We start from the raw sequence: 13809 nt of genomic DNA on the forward strand, positions 1-13809 counted from the left end.
AGCCACAGTAATCAAAACAGTATGGTACTAGCACAAAAACAAACACATACATCAATGGAACAGAACAGAGAGCCCAGAAATAAACCCACACACTTATGCTCAATTAATCTATGACAAAGGAGGCAAGAATATACAATGGAGAAAAGAATCTCTTCACCAAGTGGGGGTGGGAAAACTGGACAGTTACATGTTAAAGAATGAAATTAGAACATTCACTAATACCATATACAAAAATAAAGTCAAAATGGATTAGAGACCTAAATTTAAGACTGACCATAAAACTCCTAGAGGAAAACATAGGCAGAACACACTGACCTGAATTGTAGCAATATTTTTTGGATTTATCTCTTAAAGCAAAGGCAATAAAAGCAAAAATAAACAAATGGGACCTATTTAAACTTAAAATCTTTTGTGCAGCAAAGGAAACCATAAACAAAACAAAAAGCCTACTGAATGGGAGAAAATATTTGCAAATGATATGATTGATAAATGGTTAACATCCAACATATATAAACCGCCCATATGACTCAACATCAAAAAAACCAACAGGGGCTTCCCCTGGTGGTGCAGTGGTTGAGAGTCCGCCTGCCAATGCAGGAGACGCGGGTTCGTGCCCCGGTCTGGGAAGATCCCACATGCCGCAGAGCGGCTAGGCCCGTGAGCCATGGCCGCTGATCCTGTGCTTCCGGAGCCGAGAGGCCACAACAGTGAGAGGCTCGCATACCACAAAAAACAAACAAACAACCTGGGACTTCCCTGGTGGTCCAGTGGTTAAGACTCCACACTTCTATCACAGGGGGCATGGGTTCGATCCCTGGTCAGGGAACTATGATCCCACATGCCACACAACCAAAAAAGAAAGAAAGAAAAAGAACAAACAAGCAAACAAAAATCCAAACAACCCAATTAAAAACTGGGCAGAAGAACTGAATAGACATTTTTCCAAAGAGAAAATGCAGATGGCCAACAGGTACATGAAAAGATGCTCAACACTGCTAATCATTAGGAAAATACAAATCAAAACCACAGTGAGATATCACCTCACACCTGTCAGAATGGCTATCATCAAAAAGAACACAAATAACAAATGATGGCGAGAATGTGGAGAAAAGGGAACCCTCATACACTATTGGTGAGAATGTAAATTGGTGGATCCACTATGGAAAACAATACGGTGGTTTCTCAAAAACAGAACTACCATACGACGCAGCAGTTCCACTCCTGGGTATATATCTGAAAAAAATAAGACCCCTCATTTGAAAAGATACATCCATCCCAATGTTCACAGCAGCATTATTTACAATTGCCAAGATATGGAAGCAACCTGAGGAAGTGTCCATTAACAGAAGAATGGATAAAGACAACGTGTACGTATGTGTGTGTATGTGTGTGTGTATACATATATATATGTATACACACACACAATGGAATACTACTCAGCCAAAAAAAAGAATGAAATTTTGCCATTTGCAGCAACATGGATGGACTTGAAGGGTATTATGATAAGTGAAATAAGTCAGAAAGAGAAAAACAAATAATGATATCACTTATACGTGAAATCTAAAAAATACAACAAACTAGTGAATATAACAAAAGAGAAGCACACTCACAGATACAGAGAACAAACTAGTGGTTACCAGTGGGAAGGGGGAGGGGCAATGCAGGGGTGGGGAATTAAGAGGTACAAACTATTATGTATAAAATAAGCTACAAGGATAACTGTACAACATGGGGAATATAGCCAATATTTTATAATAACTATAAATGGAGTGTAACATTTAAAAATTGTGGCTCTCCCCTTCAGTTCAAACTGGCAGTTTTCCTGTTGGGGTGGCTGATTAGTTCCATGGTTCATACCCACTCTCACCTCCTTATCAAATGGTTGGTCCTCCACACACTGTTCTATTCTGAATGTACATTCTCATTCTTTGGATTATGGATGGGCTGAGAATTTTCCAAACTTCAATGTTCTGGGTCCTTTTTGCTTAACAATTCCTTCTTCAGTTCATTTATCTCTTCTTGCATTTAACTGTATGCAGTCAGGAGGAACCAAGCCACTCCTTCAACACTTTGCTTAGATATCTCCTCAGCTAAATATACAATTTTATCACTCACAAGTTCTACCTTGCACAAAACACTAGAACACAAACACAATTCAGCCAAGTTCTTTACCATTTTATAGCAAGGACTTCATTTTGTCCATTGTCCAGTAACGTGTTCTTTGTTTCTGAGACCTTATCTGTACATGATTACTTATGCATTGTCTAAAAAGATGGACACTTACTCTCCCGCTCTCTTCCTTTCTTTCTGAGCTCCCTCCACAATCACCTGCAGAAGTCCTTTCATGGAATATCAGCATTTTCTAACATGTACCAATAGAGTACTGTCTTAGCTTGTCTTAGTCACCTCCTAACACCGTCACATTGGAGGTCAGGGTTGGGGCGGGGACACAAACATTTGGTACTAATACCACCTAAACTCCCTAATCCTCCTGCTCTTATCTCCTCCTTGGGCACTTCCGATCATCTAACACATCATATATTTTACTTACCAACTAGAATATAAGTTACAGAGGGAGGGATTTTTGTCTTGTTTTGTTCACTGCTCTATTCCCAAGCACATAGTTGGAGCTCAGTATGTAGTTGTTAAATAAATGAATGAATGAATGAATATAGGACTAGCAGTCAGGTGACGTATGTTATGCTACCAACTCTCATTAATAAGCGGTGTGGCTTTTGAAACGTAGTTTAATCTCTCTGGATCTTAACTGTTCTCATCAATAAGCAAGAGTATTAAAAAAACGCTAAGGTTAGAAAATTCTATGATTTAAGTATATGGTACATAGTAGGAAAATAACAATTATGATATACAATAATTATACAACTGCAAACTTTTTTTTTGCCTGATTGTTAGTCATAATAAGAAGAGTACCTATTTGGCATATCCATATCATAGGCAGAAATTTTCAGTCGTACCTGAGAACTTAACTTGAGAAGATCAGTCTGAGAGCCACTGGATTCTGAACTGTCAGAGCCATGGCTACTACAAAAAATAATAAATTATTTTAATTTACAGAATGTTTTGGTGGTATTTTAAGATTTCAACTGTTACTTTTACTTTATTATCTTATTGGAATGGTAGAAATAGTTCTAATTATAAGCAGAATGTTTACAAAGGTGGTATAGATGTTTGGTAGTTCTAGGCATTATAAGAGTATTAGAAGAATGATGACTGAAATTGATTGGAACACGTCAAATATAAACAAATCTATGAGTGCAAAATGATACTCTCTATCTGCAAACAATACAGGGGCACTTACTCAAAGTCTGAAAATTTATAAATAAAGGGGAAGAATCAAACATTTGTTCTGCTTTTCCTATAGGAACTGCACTAAAATTAGCACCTTCCTTCTTCCAATAACATTCCCTTGGCATTAAATTTTGCACTTTTTATTCACTAACTTAGATTATTTATATGGCATCTCTATAAGTGTGTCAGTTCTCTGTGGGTAATAACAGCATTAAAAACAATTTGATTCCTTTCAAAGCATTGTGTAGTTTTAAGCATTCAAGTCTTGTAGACGTTTTGTTAAATTTACACCTAAGTATTTAACTTTTCTGAGTGATTATAATGATAATGTTGCATATTGTGGTAGGGGTTTGAATTACACAGATGTATGCATTTGCTAAAATTCACTGACTGATACACTTAGATTTGTGCATTTCATTTAATGTAGAATTTACCTCAAAATAGAAAAAGAATCGCAAACAAAGACTGAACTTTAGAGGACAAATGTAAGAATGTCTACAATTTACTTTGAAATAAATTGAAAGAGGTGTCTCTCTTCTTGCTTTGGGCCCATAATTTGTGGGAGTTTCTATTAATGAACTTTATCAGACATCTGGTTCTTACTTCAGGACCATCTCACCTAAAATCACTCACTCTTTCCTCCTAAATAAGACATCTTGATGGACTAATGACTAATCAGCCCATGGTCACACATAACTGTGATTTCATGCATTCGATATTTTTTAATTTTTAAGGGATGCTATGACTCAGCTATGGCCATCTGAGGCCTTAACACAGTCAAATAAATTGTAGCTGGACTTTAATTGAATATTATTTACCAACATCATCAACCATAAGGTGTTATTCAGTCAGTGGTTACAGGACATAAGATAATTGCAGACACACATACATGTACACACATATGCATATGAACAGGTAAAGGACCTGTTTAACAAACCCCCTTTACCCCCCCTAAATCCCATGCTCTGCATCCCTATAATGCCCTGTCAAGCCCCCAAAACAAGGCAAAAACACATAAGTACATAGAACTTAGCCATCTACCCAATAACATGGACAACTTAATGCCCAAGATTAGACAGACCTAGAAAATAAACCTGTCTTACCAATAAACTACTTCTTCACCATTTATATAGACAGACATCTCCCTAGATCTACCGACCACTTTAATCAAAATTTTAACACTAAATCTAACATAAATCACATAAAACAACTATATACATGTTACTTCAATATGTGAAAACAACTTGTTAATGTAGCTTAAAACCTTAAAGCAAGGCACTGAAAATGCCTAGATGAGTTTACTAACTCCACAAACACATAGGTTTGGTCCCAGCCTTTCTGTTAGTTTTTAAAAATTACACATGTAAGCATCCACACCCCAGTGAGAATGCCCTCTAAATCATTAAGATTAAAAGGAGAAGGCATCAAGCACATTAACATTAGTAGCTCATAACGCCTTGCTTAACCACACCCCCACGGGAAGCAGGAGTGATAAAAATTAAGCTGTAAACAAAAGTTCGACTAAGTTATACCAACAAGGGTTGGTAAATTTCGTGCCAGCCACCTCGGTCATACCATTAACCCAAATTAATAAAAATATGGTGTAAAGTGTGTTAAAGAGTTACATAAAATAAAGTTTTAATTAAGTCATAAAAAGCCGTAACTAAAATAAAAGTAGACTACGAACGTGATGTTAGTATTTCCTGACCCAAACTGGGATTAGATACCCCACTATGCTTAGCCCTAAACCCAAATAATTACAAGAACAAAATTATTCATCAGAGTACTACTAGCAGCAGCTTAAAACTCAAAGGACTTGGAGGTCCTTCACACCCCTCTAGAGGAGCCTGTTCTATAATCGATAAACCCCGATAAACCTCACCAACTCTGGCTAATTCAGTCTATATACTGCCATCTTCAGCAAACCCTACAAAGGAGTAAAAGTACGCATAATTATTATACATAAACACGTTAGGTCAAGGTGTAACCTATGGGATGGGAAGAAATGGGCTACATTTTCTACTTCAGGAATATATTTTCACCACACTTTAGTTTTAGTTTATGAAAACTAAAAGCCAAAGGAGGATTTAGTAGTAAATTAAGAATAGAGTGCTTAATTAAGACCATGAAGCACGCACACACCGCCCATCACCCTCCTCAAGTATTATAATAATTTCCTATAATCTATTAACAAATAATAATCATATGAGAGGAGACAAATCGTAACAAGGTAAGCATACTGGAAAGTGTGCTTGAATAAATCAAAGCATAGCTTTAAAAAAGCACCTAGTTTTCACCTAGTAGATTTCATAATTTATGAATACTTTGAAATAAATCTAGCCCAACACCCCTTCCCATTCTACTAGCACAAGCAAACTAAATAAAACATTCTCTCAACATTCAAATTATAGGAGATAGAAATTTAAAATATCCCTGGCGCTACAGAGAAAGTACCATAAGGGAATGATGAAAGAAGCATTAAAAGTAACAAAAAGCTAAGTTTACCCCTTGTACCTTTCACATAATGATTTAACTAGGGAACATTTAACAAAGAGAACTTAAGTTAAATATCCCCAAACCAGAGGAGCTCCTTATGAACAGTTTATTAGAACAAACTCATCTGTGTAGCAAAATAGTGAGGAGATTCATAAGTAGAGGTGACAAGCCTAACGAGCCTAGTGATAGCTGGTTGTCCAGGAAAAGAATTTCAGTTCAACTTTAAAACTCACCAGAAACCTTTTATAAATTTTAATGTATTTTTAAATGTTAGTCTAAAAAGGTACAGCTTTTTAGAAGTGGGTACAACCTTATCTAGAGGGTAAAAACAAGCAACACCATAGCTGGCTTAAAAGCAGCCACCAATTAAGAAAGCGTTCAAGCTCAACAATAATTTTACCTTAATATCAATAACAAGCAAATCAACTCATAGATTTATACTGGACTAATCTATTAACCAGTAGAGGCGATAATGTAAATATGAGTAACAAGAAGTATTTCTCCTTGCATCAGTTTACATCAGTAACTAATAATATACTAATAATTAGCAGTAAATAAATACAACTCGATGTTAAACTATTTATTAAACACACTATTAATCCAACAGCCATGTACCCAAAGAAAGATTAAAAAAAAGTAAAAGGGACTCAGCAAACATAAACCCCGCCTTATTTACCAAAAACATCACCTCTAGCATAACAAGTATTAGAGGCACTGCCTGCCCAGTAACAACTGTTAAATAGCCCAGTATCCTGACCAAAGGTAGCATAAACCTTTGTTCTCTAAATAAGGACTTGTATGAATGGCCACACAAGGGTTTTACTGTCTCTTAGTTTCAATCAGTGAACCTGACCTTCCCATGAAGAGGCGGGAATAACAAAATAAGATGAGAAGACCCAATGGAGCTTTAATTTATCAACCCCCCCCCCAAAATAACTAAACTATCAAGGGATAACAAAAATTTATATGGGTTGACAACTTGGTTGGGGTGGCCTCGGAGAACAAAAAAGCCTCCGAGTAATTAAAGTCTAGACTTACCAGTCAAAACATATTATCACTTAATGAACCAAAAAGCTGATCAATGGAATAAGTTACCCTAGGGATAACAGCACAATCCTATTCTAGAGTTCATACTGACAATAGGGTTTACGACCTCGATGTTGGATCAGGACACCCCAATGATGTAACTGCTATTAAAGGTTCATTTGTTCAACGATCAAAGTCCTACGCGATCTGAGTTCAGACCAGAGTAATCCAGGTCGGTTTCTATCTATTATACATTTCTCCCAGTACGAAAGGAGAAGAGAAATAAGGCCCACTTTAAAATGTGTCTTAAAACTAATTAATGATGTAACCTCAACTTAATTAACAGATACAAAACATCTACCCAAGACTAGGGTTTGTTAAGGTGGCAGAGCCCAGAAATTGCGTAAAACTTAAACCTTTACTTACAACCAAAGGTTCCAATCCTCTCCCTAACAAAATGTTTATAATTAATATCTTAACACTTATTATCCCCATTCTTTTAGCTGTAGCATTCCTAACATTAATTGAACAAAAAAATTTTAGGTTATATGCAACTTCGAAGAGGGCCAAATACCATAGGACCACATGGTCTAGTACAACCCATTGCTGATGCAGTCAAGTTACTCAGTAAAGAATCACTACGACCAGCTACATCCTCACTTTCTTAGCAGAATACGCCAACATTATCATAATAAACATTTTCACAACAATACTATTTCTAGGAGCATTCTATAACCCCTATATATCAGTTATACACAACCAACTTTATCATCGAAACACTATTACTAACAATCTCTTTCCTATGAATTTGAGCATCCTGTCCTTGATTGATACGATGAATTAATACATTTACTTTGAAAAGACTTCCTAGCACTAACGCCAGCCCTATGCATATGACACGCCTCATTACCTATTACAATATCAAGCATCCATCAAGAAATATGTCTGATAAAAGAGTTACTTTATGAGTAAATAATAGAGGTTTAAATCATCTTATTTCTAGAATCATAGGAATTGATGATTAAGAATTCAAAATTCGTGGGCTTCCCTGGTGGTGCAGTGGTTGGGAGTCCGCCTGCTGATGCAGGGGACACGGGTTTGTGCCCCGGTCCGGGAGGATCCCACATGCCGCGGAACGGCTGGGCCCGTGAGCCATGGCCGCTGAGCCTGCGCGTCCGGAGCCTGTGCTCCGCAACGGGAGAGGCCACAGCGGTGAGAGGCCCGCATACCGCAAAAAAAAAAAAAAAAAAAAAAAAAAAAAGAATTCAAAATTCGTGCTACCACATTACACCATACTCTATAGTAAGATCAGCTAAATAAGCTATTGGGCCCTTATGCAAAAAATGTTGGTTTATACCCTTCCCGTACTAAAAAATACCATCATCTTTATCATACTAACAACCATTATCTCAGGAACCATAACTGTAATAACCAGCTCCCACGGACTATTAATCTGAATCGATTTCGAAATAAATACACTAGCCATTATTCCCATTATAATAAAAAAATTAACTCACGAGCTCTAGAAGCATCCACTAAATATTTCCTAACACAAGCTACCACATCAATATTACTTATAATAGCTGTTATCATTAACCTGTTATATTCTGGCCAATGAACCATTACAAAAATCTTTAATCCAACAGCATCGACAGTAATAACCATAGCCCTAACCATAAAACTAGGACTATCTCCATTCCACTTCTGAGTACCTGAAGTTACACAAGGCATCTCACTAATAGCAGGCTTAATCTTACTAACATGACAAAAATTTGCACCCCAGTCAGTCAGTATTATACCAAGTCTCACCATCCACCAGCCTAAACCAAGTATTATCTATATCCATACTATCCATCATAATTGGGGGGTGAGGTGGATTAAACCAAACCCAACTACAAAAAATTATAGCTTACTCATCAACTGCTCACATAGGATGACTATCAGCCATTATACTGTAAAACCCAACTACAACAACCCTAAACTTTCTAATTTATATTACAGTAACATTACAGCTCAGCTACCACTATACTATCGCTATCACACACATGAAACAAAATATCCATTATTGGGCTTCCCTGGTGGCGCAGTGGTTGAGAGTCCGCCTGCCGATGCAGGGGACACGGGTTCGTGCCCCGGTCCGGGAAGATCCCACATACCACAGAGCGGCTGGGCCCGTGAGCCATGGCCACTGAGCCTGCGCATCCAGAGCCTGTGCTCCGCAATGGGAGAGGCCACAACAGTGAAAGGCCCGCGTACCGCAAAAAAAAAAAAAAAAAAAAATCCATTATTACAACCCTCATCCCCATCACCCTGTTATCAATGGGAGGCCTCCCACCACTATCAGGATTTATGCCAAAGTGAATAATCATTTAAGAAATAACAAAAAACAACAACATTATTTTACCTAAACTAATAGCTATTACAGCACTACTCAACCTATACTCCTACATATGACTCACATACTCTACAGCACTAACTATATTTCCCTCCATAAATAATATAAAAATAAAACAATTTGATTTTGTAAAACAAACAATTTTCCTACCAACAATAATTGTAATATCCATAATACTCCTACCCCTTACACCAGTACTTTGAGTAATGGATTAGGAATTTAGGTTACACCGACCAAGAGCCTTCAAAGCCCCATGAAAGTTTAATTTACTTAATTCCTGCTTAATAAGGACTGCAAGACTATATCTTGCATCAACTGAATGCAAATTGAACACTTTAAGCTAAATTCTCACTAGACTGGTGGGATTACACTTCCCAAGAAACTTTTAGTTAACAGCTAAATACCCTGGTCAACTTGCTTCAATCTACTTCTCCTACCACCAGGAAAAAAAAAAAAACGGTGGGAGAAGCCCTGGCAGAATTGAAGCTGCTTCTTTGAATTTGCAATTCAATATGTAAAATTCACCACAGGACTTGGCAAAAAGAGGACTCAACCCCCGTCTTTAGATTTACAGTCTAATATTTACTCAGCCATTTAACCTATCTTCATAAACCACAGACTATTCTCAACTAACCATAAAGCCATTGGTACTTTATATCTACTACTCGGTGCTTGGGCTGAGATAGTGGGCACTACCTGAAGCCTACTAATTCATGTTGAACTAGGTCAACCTGGAACACTGCTTGAAGATGATCAGATTTACAACGTAGTTGTAACAGCCCACACATTTGTAATAATTTTCTTTATAGTTATGCCCATTATAATTGGAGGCTTCGGGAACTGACTAGTTCCACTAATGATCGGGGCACCCGATATAGCCTTTCCCCATATAAATCATATAAGCTTCTGATTACTTAATTACTTTCCAACTATAGTTGAAGCCAGTGCTGGTACAGGATTTAGCCAGAAACTTAGCCCATGCTGGAGCTTCAGCAGACCTTACTATCTTTTCCCTACATTTAGCAGCTGTTGCCTCAATTTTAGATGCTATTAATTTAATTACAATTATTAACATAAAACCATATGCTGTATCCCAATATCAAACACCATTATTTGTATGATCAGTTTTAATTACAGCTGTGCTACTGTCATCACCTGTACTAGTAGCTGGAATTACTATGCTATTAACAGACCGAAACCTAAACACAACCTTTTTTGACCCTGTGGGAGGGGGAGATCAAACCTTATATCAGCACCTATTCTGATTCTTCAGACATACTGAGGTCTATATTCTAATTTTACTTGGATTTGGAATAATCTCACATATTGTAACTTATTGCTCAGGAAAAAAGAGCTTTTTGGGTACATAGGTATACTATGAGCTATATCAATTGGACTTTTAGGATTCATCGTATGAGCTCACCACATGTTTACAGTAAACACAGATGTTGAAACATGAGCATATTTTACATCAGCCACTATAATTATTGCTATTCCAACAGGAGTAAAAGTATTTAGTTGACTAGCAACCCTTCATGGAGGTAATATCAAATGATCTCCAGCCATAATATGAACCCTAGGCTTCATCTTCCTTTTTACAGTAGGTGGACTAACAGGAATTGTCCTAGCTAACTCATCACTAGACATTGTCCTTCATGATACAGATTACATGGTTGCACACTTCCACTAAGTATTATCAATAGGAGCTGTATTTGCTATTATGGGAGGCTTTGTACATTGATTCCCACCATTCATAGGCTATACACTCAACTCAACATGAGCAAAAATTCACTTCGTAACTATATTTGTAGGTGTAAATATAACCTTCTTCCCACAACATTTCCTAGGTCTATCTGGAATACCACAACGATATACCTAGATGCATACACAACATGAAACACTATCTCATCAATAAGCTCATTCATTTCACTAACAGCAGTAATATTAATTTTCATAATTTGAGAGGCATTTGCATCAAAATGAGAAGTTTTAACAGTAGAGCTAACTAGAATGACTAAACGGATGTCTACCATATCACACATTCGAAGAGCCCACTTATGTTAAGTCAAAATAGCTAAGAAAGGAAGGAATCAAATCCTCTTCTACTGGTTTCAAGTCAACATCATAATCATTATGTCTTTCTCAATAAATGAGATATTAGTAAAATTTTCCATAACTTTGTCAGAGTTAAATTATAGGTGAAAGTCCTATATATCTACATGGCGTATCCTCTCCAATTAGGTTTTCAAGATGCAACATCACCCATTATAGAAGAATTACTACATTTTCATGATCACACATTGATAATTGTGTTTTTAATCAGCTCCTTGGTCCTCTATATTATTTCACTAATATTAACAACTAAACTAACACATACAAGTACAACAGAAGCACAATGAGTAGAAACTATCCCGACAAACTTACAAGCCATTATCCTAATTCTAACTGCCCTGCCATCATTATGAATTCTTTACATGATAGATGAAATTAATAATCCTTCCTTACCGTATAAACTATAGGACATCAGTGATAATGAATCTAAGAATATACAGACTATGAGGATTTAAACTTTGACTCCTACATAATCCCAACATCAGACCTAAAGCCAGGAGAATTATGACTATTAGAAGTAAATAACCAAGTAGTATTACCCATAGAAATAACAATCCAAATACTAATCTCCTCAGATGTTTTACACTCATGAGCCATGCCTTCACTAGGCCTAAAGACATATGTAATCCCAGGATGCCTAAATCAAATAACTCTCATATCAACACGACCAGGTCTGTACTACAGACAATGTTCAGAAAATTTGTCGGTCAAATTATAGTTTTATACCTATAGTCCTTGAACTAGTACCACTAAAATACTTAGAAAAATGATCTGCACCAGTACTATAAATTCATTAAGAAGCTAAATAGCATTAACCTTTTAAGTTTAAGACTGGGAGTTAAAACCTCCCTTAATGGTATGCCACAATTAGATACATCAACATACTTTATTACTATTTTATCAATAATTCTGATAATTATAATCATAAATTAATGAATTAGAAAACAGCACAACAGAATAAATGTATTCAAACATTGACTCTTTGACAAAACAAGATAAATCCCACTAATATAATCAGGGAGAAGAAAATAAGAATGCACAAATACTTAACATAAAATATGAGAACAGAGAAAAAAAATCTCAGGTTCAAAGGAAATTATAACAATTATAAGAGAATTGCCTAAATCTATGTAAATGAATTAAAAACTCTCCATGAAAAGCATTATTTTTCTAGGAAAATACAAATAACCAAAACTGTCCCTAGAATAGATAGAAAACCTAAACTAACAAAGAAGAAACCTAAGTTGTATAATAAAAATATTCTTTGTAACTCTAAAACAACAATAACAATTATGTCCAGATAGCTTTAAGGAAATTCTATCAAACTTAAAAGAACAGTTAATTGCAGTATTATTCAAATTGTTCTAGAACATAGGGAAAGGACTTTAAGAAATGTTTATAACAAAACCTTTCAAAGTATAAAAGATACAAAATTACAATGTATCTTATCTATGAAATTAAAGCAAAAATACTGTGTAAAATATTAGCAAACAGAATTCAGCAACACACTAAAAATAATACATAATGATTAGTTTATTCCAATAATATTGACTTAAAGAATATACTAGCATAATTCACCAAAGCAATGTACCAAATGAGAATATTACGATCCTTTCTCCCCATAGATGTTGAAAAACCATTTAATAAAATGTAGTAATTATTCCTGGTAAATTTTCTTAATATAAGAATAAATGGACACTTCCTTGATAGGACTGAAAGCAAATTTATTTCAAACTAGAAGCTAATAGTTTGCTTAGTGGAAAAACACTAAAAGCATTCCCATTAAAATTAGGAATAAGATGAATGTAAAATTATTAAATATTTTTTGAAAGTACCAGTCAGTGCATTCAGTCAAGAAAAAAAAATGTGAGGTATTAACAATTGGAAATGAGGAGATTTAATTACATTACTACTAGATGATGTGTATCTACCACATATATAATAATTCAAAAATTAGAAACAATAGTAGGTAGTTTCAAAATTAATACACAAAACTTAACTTTCTTCTACAAAACAAATTAGAAAATAATACCTAACAATACAACTTAGAAAACATGTGGGAAAAAGATTTTAAACTATATTAAGGGAGATAAAGGAAAACTAGAATGGAATAAACAGTGAGACATACCTTGCTTTTGGATAGGTAGATGCAATATTGTAAAGATGTCACTCTTCCTTAAATTAATCTATAAATGTAATGTGATCACAATAAAGTTACCAATGTTAATTTTGGGGCACCTAGGAAAGCTCTTAAAAAAACTCCATATAGAAATACAGTAAGGCAAAAATAGCCAAGAAATTGGAGAATTAAAAAAAAAAAAAAACCATAATGATGGGGAACTAAGTCATCACAACAAAACGTACAGTTTTAAAGCTATAGTAATAAATGGTTTCATGCTATTATATGAATAGACAAGCTAATAGAATAGAATAGAATTCAACATCAGACCTAGGAGTCTAGTATATAATAA

The 13809-nt window shown here is 35.5% G+C and overlaps 1 protein-coding gene across 4 annotated transcripts in view; it reads right to left on the reverse strand.

Moving 5' to 3' along the window:
- Window positions 1–13809, reverse strand: part of AGBL3 (AGBL carboxypeptidase 3) — a 62399-nt gene that overhangs the window by 32140 nt on the left and 16450 nt on the right. For 3 of the 4 annotated variants that reach the window (XR_010842077.1, XR_010842079.1, XM_067042093.1), the window contains exons 5-6: window positions 13467–13524; window positions 2976–3042 (exon numbers count right to left, since the gene is read on the reverse strand). The exons of the other annotated variant lie outside the window; for it this stretch is intronic. The gene's annotated coding sequence lies outside the window, so the exon portion shown is untranslated. The remainder of the gene's footprint in view (window positions 1–2975; window positions 3043–13466; window positions 13525–13809) is intronic. 4 annotated transcript variants of the gene reach the window in all.

Source organism: Kogia breviceps, chromosome 9 (genome assembly GCF_026419965.1).
Source record: "Kogia breviceps isolate mKogBre1 chromosome 9, mKogBre1 haplotype 1, whole genome shotgun sequence".
NCBI lineage: Eukaryota > Metazoa > Chordata > Mammalia > Artiodactyla > Physeteridae > Kogia > Kogia breviceps.